Source organism: Carettochelys insculpta, chromosome 7 (assembly GCF_033958435.1).
Source record: "Carettochelys insculpta isolate YL-2023 chromosome 7, ASM3395843v1, whole genome shotgun sequence".
In the NCBI taxonomy this organism is placed as follows: Eukaryota; Metazoa; Chordata; order Testudines; family Carettochelyidae; genus Carettochelys; species Carettochelys insculpta.
Window position 1 is genome coordinate 62,374,725 of NC_134143.1, and position 13,242 is coordinate 62,387,966.

The window sequence follows — 13,242 nt, forward strand, 5'->3', positions numbered from 1 at the left end:
TCAATCCCATCTATACTGTGCAATGCAGAGTTTGAATCTTTGTCATCCTTAACAAGCCAAAAGTGGCCCTGCAAAAAGAAAGTTTCACTGATTGTAAAGACAGAGACCCATTCATTCTATGGGCAAGCACTTGTGTGAATTGTATCTCAGTTTTGACCTTCACTTTCCAGCAGGCATCCTCAGTGTGGGAGAGAGGTAAGGAAGCTCAAAAGGTCCAAGCAGAACGTTATCCCGCAGTACCTGGAGCAGGGTGAAACAGCATCTGCTGTCAGCCAGAGGGACACTACAATGGTGTCAGACTGGAGCTCGAGAGAGAGCAATTGGCTGATCTGAGAGAGGACACTGCACAGCTCTTCATAACCGTGACAGAGCAAACTGAGGTCCTGCACTCCACGCTGGAGCTGAAGAGGGGCTTCCTGTGCAGCATTTAGTTTGCAGGCTCTGCTCCCTGCTGCCCAGACTCCCCGGAATCCAGGTCACCTACCCATTTCATCACAGTCACTGAATGAGTGGAGAGAGAGCTAGGACAGTCTGCCACTCCACCTCCAAGACGTACCGCAAAATGTTATTCCACCTCTCTTGACACCCCTTCTCTTCCCTGTCATTTAACCCTCTCCCCACCACCCAATAAACATATTCTTTGGTCTGATTTATTGGTTCACATGTATGGTGTGGTGCACAAATCATTGCAGGGACTAGCAGCAGAGGGACCTGGCCAGGGTGGAGCAAGCTGATAGCACAACTGCCCACCACTATGCCAAGGTCCAAAAAGGACTTGCAGCAGAGGGACTTGGGCAGGGTGGTGGTTTCAAAACCAGATGGGACTGATGAGACCCTGGACACAATGCCCTGAGTGCCAAAGCTGGCTTATTTCATGCATGTGTGTGCCTCAGCTAAAAAACATTAGACTTTCCACCCCCCAAAATACTAACATTCTTTTAGCGAAAATAACCCTCCCTTTACATCCATTCTTTCTCCTACACCTTAACCCTCTTCTTCACCCCCAAATAAAAGTATTCTTTCTGTGAAAACCACACTCTGATTTATTGGTTATTTAAAAGGGGTTATTTATTGATTATTCTATAGGTCATTGTGGGACCCACAAATCTTTTTTGGGGAATGGAAGGTGGTACTACAACAGTGACATACAGAAGAATTTTGTGGCTGCCCAATCATTCATGAAGCTATTTTTCAAAGACTCCCTGATTGCTGCTACCTCTGCATTCACATTGGAGAATGCCCTTGTGGGTGGCTGTGAATAAGCCCTGCTCATGGCATCAGCCTCTGCTCTCCAAGCGCTCACTAAATTCTTCCATCTGGATTCACAAGTGTTATGCAAAATACAGCACGCTGCAACCATGGTGGGGAGATTAGTTTTGGGAGAGGTCCAAATGGGTCAACAGGCACCTGAGCCTCACTTTTAAATGGCCAAAGGCACATTCCACCACCATTCCGCACTTGCTGAGTCTCAAATTGAAGTAATCCTTGCTGTCATCCAGAGTGCCTGTGTATGCAGAAAGTAAGCAGAGTCATCTTAAGAGCTCCACATCGTCAATTTTGATTTTTCCAGTCTGGGAAAAAAATTCTATCCAGGAGCTTTCTGTACAGCCTAGAATTTGTGAGGATGAGCGCTTCATGAGCCTTCACCAACCATCTCACACTGATGTCTGTGAAATGACCATTGTGATCTACCAACACCTGCAACACCACTGAACAGTATCCTTTTCTGTTTATATACTCAGAAGCCAAGTGGTCCGGGGCCATGATGGGGATGTGCGTGCCATCTATTGACCCACTGAAGTTAGGAAACCCCTTGGCAGCAAAGTCATCCACTACAGTCTGTACATCTCCCAGGTTCACAGTCTTCCTCAGGAAATACCAACAGACTGCACTGGCAACCTGCACCACCATGGCTCTCTCTGTAGATGCCCACCCCTAACTGATTTGCTACTGACTGGTAACTGCTGGGCATTGCAAACTTCCATAGAGCGATTGCCACTCATTTGTGAATCATTACAGCCAGTCTCATTCTTGTATTGCTGCGCTTCAGGGCGCAGACCAGCAATCACAAAGTTTCATAAAAGTGGACTTACGCATATGACAGTTCTGCACCCACTGCTGGTTGTCCCAGGACTCCTAAATGGTGTGGCCTCACCAGTATGTTGATTTTGTGAGTCCAAAACTGCCACTCCACTGTAAGCACTGCATTCACAGCAGCCAGCAATTGTAAATTCCTGGCATGCAGTTGAGCAATTTCCTCTCCAACATCTTAATCATCATCCTCAACCTATCAACCCAATGCCTTCATAGTCGAAAGACATACTGCTTGACTGTGTTTCCACATGCCGCTTCTTCTGGAAATGGCATGCTAATGAGCTAACCAGAAGATGCTATTGAGGTGTGGATGCAAATTTTCTACACCTCATTAGCATAACAGAGGGAGGGTTTCCTTCCGAAAGATCCCCAAGGGCCACGCGTCTATATGTGTACCTCGGATTCCGGAAGAATATCATGTGCTGATATGCTAATGAGGAAGGGAAAATTTGCATCTGCACCTCATTAGCATCTTCCAGTTAGCTCATTAGCATGCCGCTTCCCAAAGAAGTGGCACATGGAGTCGCAACCCCTGACATTCCATGAAGTTGCCATAATGGTTTTTGCAATGACTAGAAGCACTGGGGAATCCATGTTTACGCTGGACCTGTGTTGGAAAAAATGGTGCAATCTCCCATTCATTTTTCACACAGTTAGTGGGTACTCTAAAATCTGGAGAGTGCTTTGCATTCTGGGATCATGACATCAAACACCCATGAGCAACTGCCACAATTTTCCCCCCATAACCCAGTGGTGCAAATCCCCCAGAATGCATCAGGGTGAAGGTACTGTGAAATAGGTACCCACAATGCATTGCTCATGCTGTTGAACTTGAATAAGGCAACGGCAACATGGCACATCAACACAGCGAAATGGTAGGTTGACTTTCCCAAACTTTCTCAGACAATTAACTTTCAGTTTATAAGATCAAGGTTAACAAGTCAAATATAAAAGTTGATTTTATTTCATAGTGTAGATATAGCCTCAGTGTTTTAGGAATCTAAGTAGACAACAAATAAAATATTAAAGTTTTGTATAAAATTAGTAAACTTATTTACAAGTTTATTCCACACAGATAATTTTTTTCTCTATTTTGATGATAAAAAGTCCCTATTCTCAGCAAAACAAAGTCAGACTTGTTTGAAACAACATGAAATAAATTTTAACTACAGGTGGAATATCCACAACAGAGCCTAGATACGCAGTAACAAATCCCTAAACCGCATTAAAAAAACAAGCCTGAATTTTGAATACTAAATGAAGGAATTAGTGCATACTATTGTGATTTTGCTTTTCCAGTACTACAGTGATAAATGGCTAATTGCTATGACAGACTGAGCCAGAGCTACATTTATGACTTAAGTGCCCAAGAATACATAAAATTTAATCCATTGCAGCTGCAGCTTTACATTCTCTTTCGGATAGCTCACTGATAATCCATTTGTAATTACAGACTTTTTTGTTCAAAGATACACCATACACTATTTATTAAATACTGTTTTCACAGATATTCAAATTAATGTGCTACCTCTGTTATTAAAGACTGGCATTTGAGTATATAATTTAAAAATAATGTATCTGTAACAAATTTCTGTTTTTCATTAATAAATACAAACAACCTGTTTGATTACAAGTGAAACTAAAGTTAGCATTGGGGTAAAACTAACTAAAAGGGGTTTCCCCCCACAAGACAGGAAAGAAAGCTTTTAATATTTATTTCAGTAATATACAAACAACTCAGTATTTTATTGCTAATACCGTACTAGGTATGCAACTGAATTTACATTTACTGTAATATTAACATAATCTTTGGTAAATTCTATAGGGACATATTTGGGATGCACTGTGGACTATAACAACTTTTTTAGCCTGTACTGTCTTTTTTTACTTAAGGATCCCAAAATTCTTTATACAGATAACACTGTCCTGAAATGCATCCACATTTAGGTAGCACATGAAGCAGCTGTTCTGCTCCAGCAACACTACTCCTGCTTATATGAATACACAGACACACTCTGTCAATTAATCAATATATTGGAGTTTCTAGTGCACCCAAAAACCTCAGGAAGTGGCATATTTGAAAAATAGATAGAACAAACTTCTTTGTTTAAAACTAGAAAGGTAACTTATACACATAGCGTACAACTGGTGAAACTATAGCATCCTGGCCAAATTCTAACACCTTTTCGTTAGAAAAGCAGCAGTCTCTCATAGTCATCAACAGTGGTTACAGACTCTGTTTTAAGATTCTTCTGAATATCTAGGTAACAGGTAATATCTAAATAATAGCTGTACCACCTGAATCACCAAATGAACCCACCAACCACTCTCTGGAACACCTGTTTTCTTTGCAAACTGCCTAATGAAGAACTGATATGACCCAATACGTTATGTTTTATAAACTCTGCCAGAATAAACATGCATGAGATTTAAAACTCTGATCATACTTCCAAGCCTTGTCTACTCTAGGAAAAAAGGTATGTTCTGAGATGCAGTTAAGTTAAATCCTAGTGAACCTAGGGCAGTTTGTCAGTTCCACGCTAGTTAGCAGATTGATTTAGAGACTAGGCTCCCCCATGGGAGATGGAGTTAAAACTAGCTCATGTGCATACAACAAACTGCTTTGATTTCACGACGATTTTATCATCTTAGTTAACTACAGTTACCTCATAAGTTAGTGAAGAAGCCCCAAATTCACAGTGAATTAATTTGTAAATATAGCAACTGAGGTACAGAAAATGTATATGACATTTTTAATCCCAGGTGAGTCAATTGCAGAATGAGCCAACATTGTTTGAATAAACCAACAGAGCTTTCATTTGTCTGGGACCAAGACCTGCACAATTTTATGATTTTCTTTGCTGGACATATCCCACAAAGCTTTTTCCAAACTTTTTAAAGCTGAACTCCCTGTCAGAAAAACAAAACCAATCTTATTCCCGCAGACTTCAATCCCGCTTTACGTTATATTAAAGGCTTAACCATCTTCATTTATGCATCTTCCATGCTACACTTTATGGCTAGTCCCATTTTGTCCGTATTTTTGAAGATTCTGCTTTAATGATAGATCAAGCTTTAGAAAATATAGCAACGGGCAAAAGATATTATATATATACACACACATTATACTCTTGCAAGCCTCCAGTAATATTTATGGAAAAGTAGATAGGAGTCTATATGCTTTATTTACGTACAAATATTCATCAGTCCCATAAAGGACGAATATCATTTAGCAACCATTGCGAACAGATAGGGGCACGAGATTTGGTTACTCATGCTAGCTAACTACCTCAGTGTGCTGTAGGAAGAATGCTACACCAGGTAAAAGCATGATAAGAGGCAATCCAAAAAGCAGAATGTGATCTTCTCAATCAGTCTGCCTTTTCATCTGCTTCAAGAGTAGCACAACAATGTACTACCCCTTGTTTGGGTTCATGGAAAAGCCAAAGACTTTGCACAAGAACACTAGACATAACTGACTACGATAAAAAAAAAGTATGTGATGGATATTGGCTTAAATTCATTTCAGCACTGGGTATGAGACACACAAGAAATGTGTGGTATGGAAGTAGTTTTTTTCCCTGTGTTAGGACTGCTCTGTTCCTTATTGTTAGCATACAGCAATCCTAGCACAAGCATAGCCATCCTAAAGAAGATCGCTCAAATGTAGGGGAATCTTTTAGTAATCTAATGTATCTTGTAATATAAAATAAAAATATCATCAACATTTCATGAAAGAGTTGCACATTTTGTATAGTGTCCAAAAACTAAGCACAGTAACTGTGATGATTTCTTTTTCCTCATTGGCATCAAATGGGCAGAGACCTGGTGGGTTTTTCATCTTTCTAGCGGCATCCTGGAGGCACAGGTAGGTTGAATAATAATTTGTGGCTGTAACTGTTAGGGATATTAGTACATCTGAATTTGTGGCCACCTCCCAGCATGATTTGGAGTCTGAAATGGATAGGTGCCAGAACTAAAAAATTTGAGATTCTGCTGACAGGCCTTGGGCTCAAAGGATATAGATTCCGTGGTGTTGGACAATTTACAGTGTACCCAGTATTAAAGGAAAGCCCTTGCAGCAGACTCATTCTGCTGCACTCAGCTGACAATGAATGACATGTCCCAGAACCCCCTGCAATAAGCCCCCAATGAGTAGGCCCTGAGGAACTGAAAGTGACTGGGCTTTTAGAGGAATGTAGAAGCAGCACTGAGAAATGGCTTATCGCCCACCGTCCACTTTTCCAGGGGGTCAGCCAGGGTCCTGTCTCATAGTTCACACTGGTAGAAAGCTTCAGGGAACTCAAGGGCTACGTCTACACGTGCAGCCAACATCAAAATAGTTTATTTTGATGTTGCGACATCGAAATAGTCTATTTCGATGAATAACGTCTACACGTCCTCCAGGGCCGGCAACGTCGATGTTGAACTTCGACGTTGCTCAGCCCAACATCGAAATAGGCGCAGCGAGGGAACGTCTACACGTCAAAGTAGCACACATCGAAATAGGGATGCCAGGCACAGCTGCAGACAGAGTCACAGGGCGGACTCAACAGCCAGCCGCTCCCTTAAAGGGCCCCTCCCAGACATAGTTGCACTAAACAACACAAAATACACAGAGCTGACAACTGGTTGCAGACCCTGTGCCTGCAGCATAGATCCCCAGCTGCCGCAGAAGCAGCCAGAAGCCCTGGGCTAAGGGCTGCTGCCCACGGTGACCATAGAGCCCCGCAGGGGCTGGAGAGAGAGCATCTCTCAACCCCCCAGCTGATGGCCACCATGGAGGACCCGGCAATTTCGACGTTGCGGGACGCGGATCGTCTACACGGTCCCTACTTCGACGTTGAACGTCGAAGTAGGGCGCTATTCCTATCTCCTCATGAGGTTAGCGACTTCGACGTCTTGCCGCCTAACGTTGAAGTTGGTGCCGCTACTTCGAAGTAGCGTGCACGTGTAGACGCAGCTATGATGTCAGATTGCCTCCCTGCACCAGTGTAGACAAGTTTCTTCAAGATAATTCGATGTAGCCTGTGCTGGCCATTCTTGATCCAAACCAGTGCAATAGGAATGTAGCACTGCCAACCTGAAGGGTTCAAATACAGGCCTCTCAAAAGGAGATTTTAAAAATAACCAATAACTCGCTTCTGGTTCTTCAGTGATGAGAGTTCACACTGAAATCACGTTTTTCTCTCCAAGAGGAGACTAGAAACTTTTGTTAATTTGTTGTCTAATGTCTCTGTATCTCTGGCCAGTAGATGGCAACAAACACAAGTTTATTGAAACTTGTTGTGTATGGGATTTCAAAAGCAAAGTCCCTCCCATGGCTCAATAATCTATATAGAAATCTATAAAGCATATATTAAGAGCAAGTTTCCATGGAAACTTTTCCTTTGGATGAAGGAGATTTTAGAGTCACCCTATGAAGGTACAGAATTTTTTTCTCTTTAATGTTGATGGTGTCCTGCTTTCATTCTTCTGTTCTATTTGTTGTTAATATCAGCAATGTAAACTGGTCCATTTTATCTAGTTTCATTTTAGATTAGCCTGGCAATAGCTAAAATGGAGGTGCTTCAGAGGAAGATGGTATAATAAGTGCAAATAAGTATGGAGTATTCTGTGTACATGGAATTGAATAACTTCAAGTTTCGGCATACAGCAGCCCCTTGAGTTATGCGAGGGTTGTGTTCCCATGCACACTTGCATAACTTGAATTTCCCGTAAATCAGGGGGTGGCTTTTTCTCTGATGGAACACAGGTTCCACAGCTCAGAAAGCAACAGGAGCACCTGCAGCTCCTTTTGCAAGGTAAGCCTGGAGTTGTGGCGAGCAGTTGGAGAGGGTGAAGTCTGGGGTGGGTTGGGCCCATGGGATGGTGGCTGCAGGGTTAAGCCTGGGGTGGGTTAGAGCTGCAGGGGGAGTGGGGGTGTAGCTGAGCCCGGGACCATGCAGCCCCACAGGGGTTGAGCGGGAGCCATGTGGAGGGGAGACTGAACCGGGGCTGGGGCGTGGGCAGTTGAACTGTGGCCACACAGGGCCGGGGAGTTGAGCCAGGGCTGGGGGTGGATGGGCAGGATTTTGAGGTGCGCTTAACTCACGTTAATGAGAGTTAAGACCAATTCGAATTGCACATTTTGAGGAATTACTGTAATTTGAAACTAATTGCAATACCACTACGGATTACTTCCTACCCATGCACAAATGGGCAGACAAGAAGTGAGGTGAGAAATGGCTGGATGATTATGTGGTGGAGTAAGCTAGCATGGGGACCCCTAGAACTTGGCAAACTTGCTCTTCTGAATCCTTTCGCTCTCACTCCTCCCTTTCTTGAGTGTAAGAAAACAAACTAAAATGGGGCAGGAGAAGGAGAGGGGTGTTCTCCTCTTACAGAATCCTAGGCTGGAAGGGACCTTAGGAGATCATCAACTAAGCCCACTGTTACAACAGGCTTTAGCTTTGTTTAAGCAGCCGCAGCCTCCAGAGATGCAAGTGGTGTCTGCGGTGGCAGCCACCTGCTCACTACACCTGTGGAGAAGGAGATTGGGAGTGGGGGGTGGTGGGGGCAGCCAAGCCTGCACTCCCGGAGCTGCATGGGGATGAGAAGAAGGAGGCCAGGCAGCTGCCAGCTGGCAAAGGGAGGGTGAGAGGGCTCTGCCTCCCAGTCACATGGGAGCTGCTGTACAATGCAAAGGGCTGCTCAAGCCTCCTGCCAGGCTCAAACCAGTGCAAGCGGGGCTGGACTGCATGGTTTGCTGTGGTTATGCCAAGCCCAGGGTGCACACCCAGCACAGTGACTCCCTTTTGCCTCGGGGCACTGCAGGGTGTCTGCCCCAACCCTGGAATTTCACCCTATCCCAGCTGAAATCAGTCACTGCCCTTTCAAACAGGCCTTAAAAAAAAACACCCAGGCAGCAGGGGGGAGCAACCAGAGAGGCGGTCATTTCAGGCAGGTAAATCCTGGGGATGTGGTGGGGCAGGTAGGGTTTGAGCCTGGGGATTGGGGGGAGCAGTTGGGGGATGGGGGTAAAGCTTGGGGATAGGAGGGTGGATTTGGAGACTGAGGCTGGTAAAGCCTAGAGATGGGGGTAACAACATTCTAACTGGTACAAATCATTGTGTGTGTGGTGTTCTTAAAATAGTGGTTACAAAAAGGATAGTTTGACATTATTTATTAAGGACTGTCTCATATTTACATGCACTGCAGCTCTTGAAGTACTGATTTTGTAACTGAATTTGAAAAAAATGGCTCTTCTCGCTATGTCAGCTGCAGACCCGAGGTAACAGGTCAACAGCACATCTCCCCACATCATAAGCAAGACAATGTCCACAAGAATTCCAACTCAGCATGGTGTTTCTAAGCTTAGGGGTTAGTCTTCCTCTAGCCCTAAATTAGTTACTGTAATTTTATACGAATGAGCCTAGAAGTTGACATTTTCATCTTCCTTTCCACAACTTCGGAATGTTTCATGTGTGACTTCTGAAATGCAAGGAAGTCAAAATGCACAAATCCTAACATTTCCTAAATATACACAAGATGCACTTTTGTCAAAACCAAAAAATGTTGTATGACAAGTATGAAACATGCACAATCAAAATATACTATGTTAATGTAGCAAGACAACAGAAGCTGTACTCGAAGTTTGTGTGAGTTAACAAAAATGCACACACTGATCAACATTAAGAGTAGAAAGCTACCTACAGAAATCTTGATCCTGCAAAGCACTAATTACTCTGACCCCAAACTAGCAAACCACATACAATCCCCATTGACTTCAGAATCTTAGGGGGTAGACTGCCACTCTCCTAATTGAGAGAGGGATATTCTGATCTCACCAGGAAATTGCTAAGAATGGGAATAGAGTAAACATATATATGGACATATAACTATCTCACAGAAGTGGAAGGGGCCTTGAGAGATCCTTAAGTCCAGCTCCCGACAATCACAGCAGGTCCATACCTCACAAATTTTTTTCATTTATTTGCCCCAGATCCCTAAATGGCCCCCTCAAAGGCTGAACTCACAACCCTGGGTTTGGCAGGCCAATGAACAAACCACTGAGCTTTCCCTCTCTGCAAAAGTGCTCCACACCACAGGAGTCACACACTACCTAACATTTACATATCTTAGTAAACAGCCTTAAAACAATGTCAGAAATAAATATAATTTCCATCACAGTGTGATAATGTAGTCATTACCAAAGGGTTACCATCTCAAATATAATCTTGAAGCAACTGAAAAAAGATATGAGATGGGTCAAAGCAATGTGTCACCACCATATCGAAAGTTCACTAAGATGAAATCTTACCATATACACAGCTTATGATCAAGATGCCCTTTTATTACCCTATAAAAGTCCATGTTTTTAAAATTACCACATGAATGTCTTCCAGAATCTGTTTCTTTTTAAAACAAAAAACACTACAAAATCAGAATAAATAGCACTTCTATACTGACATCCTTACCAAATACATGGTTGTGTAAAGCATGTCCCAGATTGTGGAATCAGATCTCTCCCAGGAAATGTAGCTACTGCAGGGAAAAGAGAGGGACACAGCAGGGAGTTCCCCCACCAGGCGCTTCTTACCATTCACTGGGCTCCAGCTGCTGATTCACTGCATTAGGGAAGGACAAGTCCTCATCCTCCACTGCACAGCTACTGTTTGGGGGAAGATTAGACCCACCTGTAGATACCACCCCCAGCTGCAGAAAGCTGCATTCAAAGCTCACCTCTCACAGCATCACAGATGCCACTGTACCCTGCAAAAGGCAGGGCTGAGGACCTTTGTATCGTGGAAAAGCCTGCATCTACATTACTGAGATGAGTACGGCTCCTGAGTTATCTATACAGCATCCCTCTGTTTTCCTGCTGCCTTCGCCTGAACTACAACCCAAGGAGGAAACTCTCAGCAGGAGATAATCTCAGACTCTCACAAGGACAAACTTCAGGCACTACCTCTGTCTCTTCTGCCCCAAAAGCAAGTGCACATGTTGATGTGCAACAGGTAGAGGAACATACTCAAAGAAAAATAAACATTTTAGAAAGAGCTGCAAAGTTTCTATTGCAGACTCTCCTCATTCTCTTGAGGACTCAAATGTGAAAGATAAATTTTATAAGGGCACATTGTTTTGTCATATCAGTTTCATTTTATGGTCCGGATGCTCCTTTTTTGCAAGTTGGTATTGCCTTTCAAGAATTACCATCCTTTTAATTTTTGGTGTTTATTTTTGGTAATCCACTTCTGAATTAAGGTTAAAACTTCCACAGGTCAGCAGAATAGGAAAAAAAAGCTTTGTTTTTATTTTCTGTGTGCACATAGAAAAACTAAGTACAAATACTAAAGTCAATTTTAAACAACTGAAGAAATAATTTGTCATGAATAATGGATTGGGCAAATTCAGTCTCTTTCATTGTTTATGGAACATCTGTGAACAGTTGGTAAATAAGTCTAATTTATTTACTATTCACAGTAATTCAAAGACTCCACGAAGCAATTTCTAGAATATGTTACTTGTAACTCTTGTCCAACCTAAAAACTGGTCAACTACTCATACCCTTGTCACTTACTCTGGAGTCAGTTGTCTATAGCATTATGGTGGAGTTGTTTATACCACCCCAGTCGAATAAACAAACCCAACACTAGGACAGAACAGGTTTAAAGACCACGCCGGGCCCATCTAACTCAGCCCCTCCAACCTTGAAGCACATGCACCAACTGGGGACTGGATGACAAAGGGACCAACTCAGCTCAGGAAGGGAAGCTGAAAAAAAGTTCAGACGCACCCTGCAGTTTCCTGCAAAAGGACTCTGAGGTGTCTCCCTGGGACACCAAAGACTGTACGCTGAGCCCTGTTGGGGCTGAGAGCTTGATTTCCCTTTACTTTCTCTTTATCCGGGACTGGAAGTGGAGAGAGCAGTGACAGGAAGTGATCAAGGGAGGATAATACATGAATTGTCCACAACCCTGCCCAGAGGTCAATGCCGCTGACCCTTTTAGGGCCTTGGGCGGGGAGCCTAGTGGAGTGGAAGTGGCTGAGCTCCTCTACTCATCCTCCCTTGGCTGAATGAATGCAAAGCACAGATGAATGTTGCATCTGACGCAGCAGGTCTTTGCCCACGAAAGCTTATGCTTCAAAATATCTGTTAGTCTATAAGGTGCCACAGGACTTCTTGTTGTTTTTGAAGATATGACTAACTCTGCTACCTCTCTGATACTTGCTAAGTGCTAGTTCAGCTAGCTGACCAAAAATCCTATACAACCATAATATTCTTACTTACTCCATGCATCTTTACTAAACTGCATGCTCAACAGAGAAATCCTCATCTCAAATTTCCATCTTACCAGTTTTTCTTCAAACCAAACTTTTCTTTACAATATTGGCATATAGAATTTTTCCTATAATCCTTAAAATAACTAGCTGTGTTTCACTTATCAAAACTAAAACAGACTTATCCAAAACTATCAGAAACATAGTAAACAAACACAACAAAATTCAGAACAATGAAACAAAAACAGTCAAGCTCAATTAATAGGCTCAGTTCAGTGCTTCATTATTTTCACATACCTTCATAACACAATATGCAGTATGTTACTTCCCAGTGTAGGAATGCTTATGAGGAGATATTAAAAAGACAGAAACTTTTCAGCTTAGAAAAGAGAAGTCTAAGCGGAAGGAGGGACATGATAGAGCTCTATAAAACCATAAATGGTGTGGACAAGTAAATAAGGAAGAGTTGTTTATTTGATCCCATAACACAAGAACTAGGAGCCATCAAATAAAATTAATAAGAAGCAGGTTTAAAACAAGCAAAAGTATTCTTTCAGCAATGCACAGTCAAACCATGGAACTTCTTGCCAGAGGGCACTGTCAAGACCAGAACTCTAACAGGTTTCAAAAAAGAACTAGATAAATAAATGGCAGATAGGTCCACCAATGGCTATTAAGCAGGATGGGTAAGAATGGTGCCCCAGCCTCTATTTGTCAGAAGCTAGGAATGAATGACAGGGAATCATAGTATACTAGAACTGGAAGGGACCTCGAGAGGCCATCAAGTCCAACCAGTCTGTCTAAACCATCCCTGACAGACATCTATCTAACCTGTTCTTAAATATCTCCAGCAATGGAGATTCCACAACCTCCCTTGGCTATTTA

The 13,242-nt window shown here is 42.8% G+C and overlaps 1 protein-coding gene across 4 annotated transcripts in view; it reads right to left on the minus strand.

Annotated features, from left to right (window-relative positions):
* ATRNL1 (attractin like 1) overlaps positions 1 to 13,242 on the minus strand; it is a 1,060,182-nt gene that overhangs the window by 850,803 nt on the left and 196,137 nt on the right. The window lies entirely within an intron of this gene.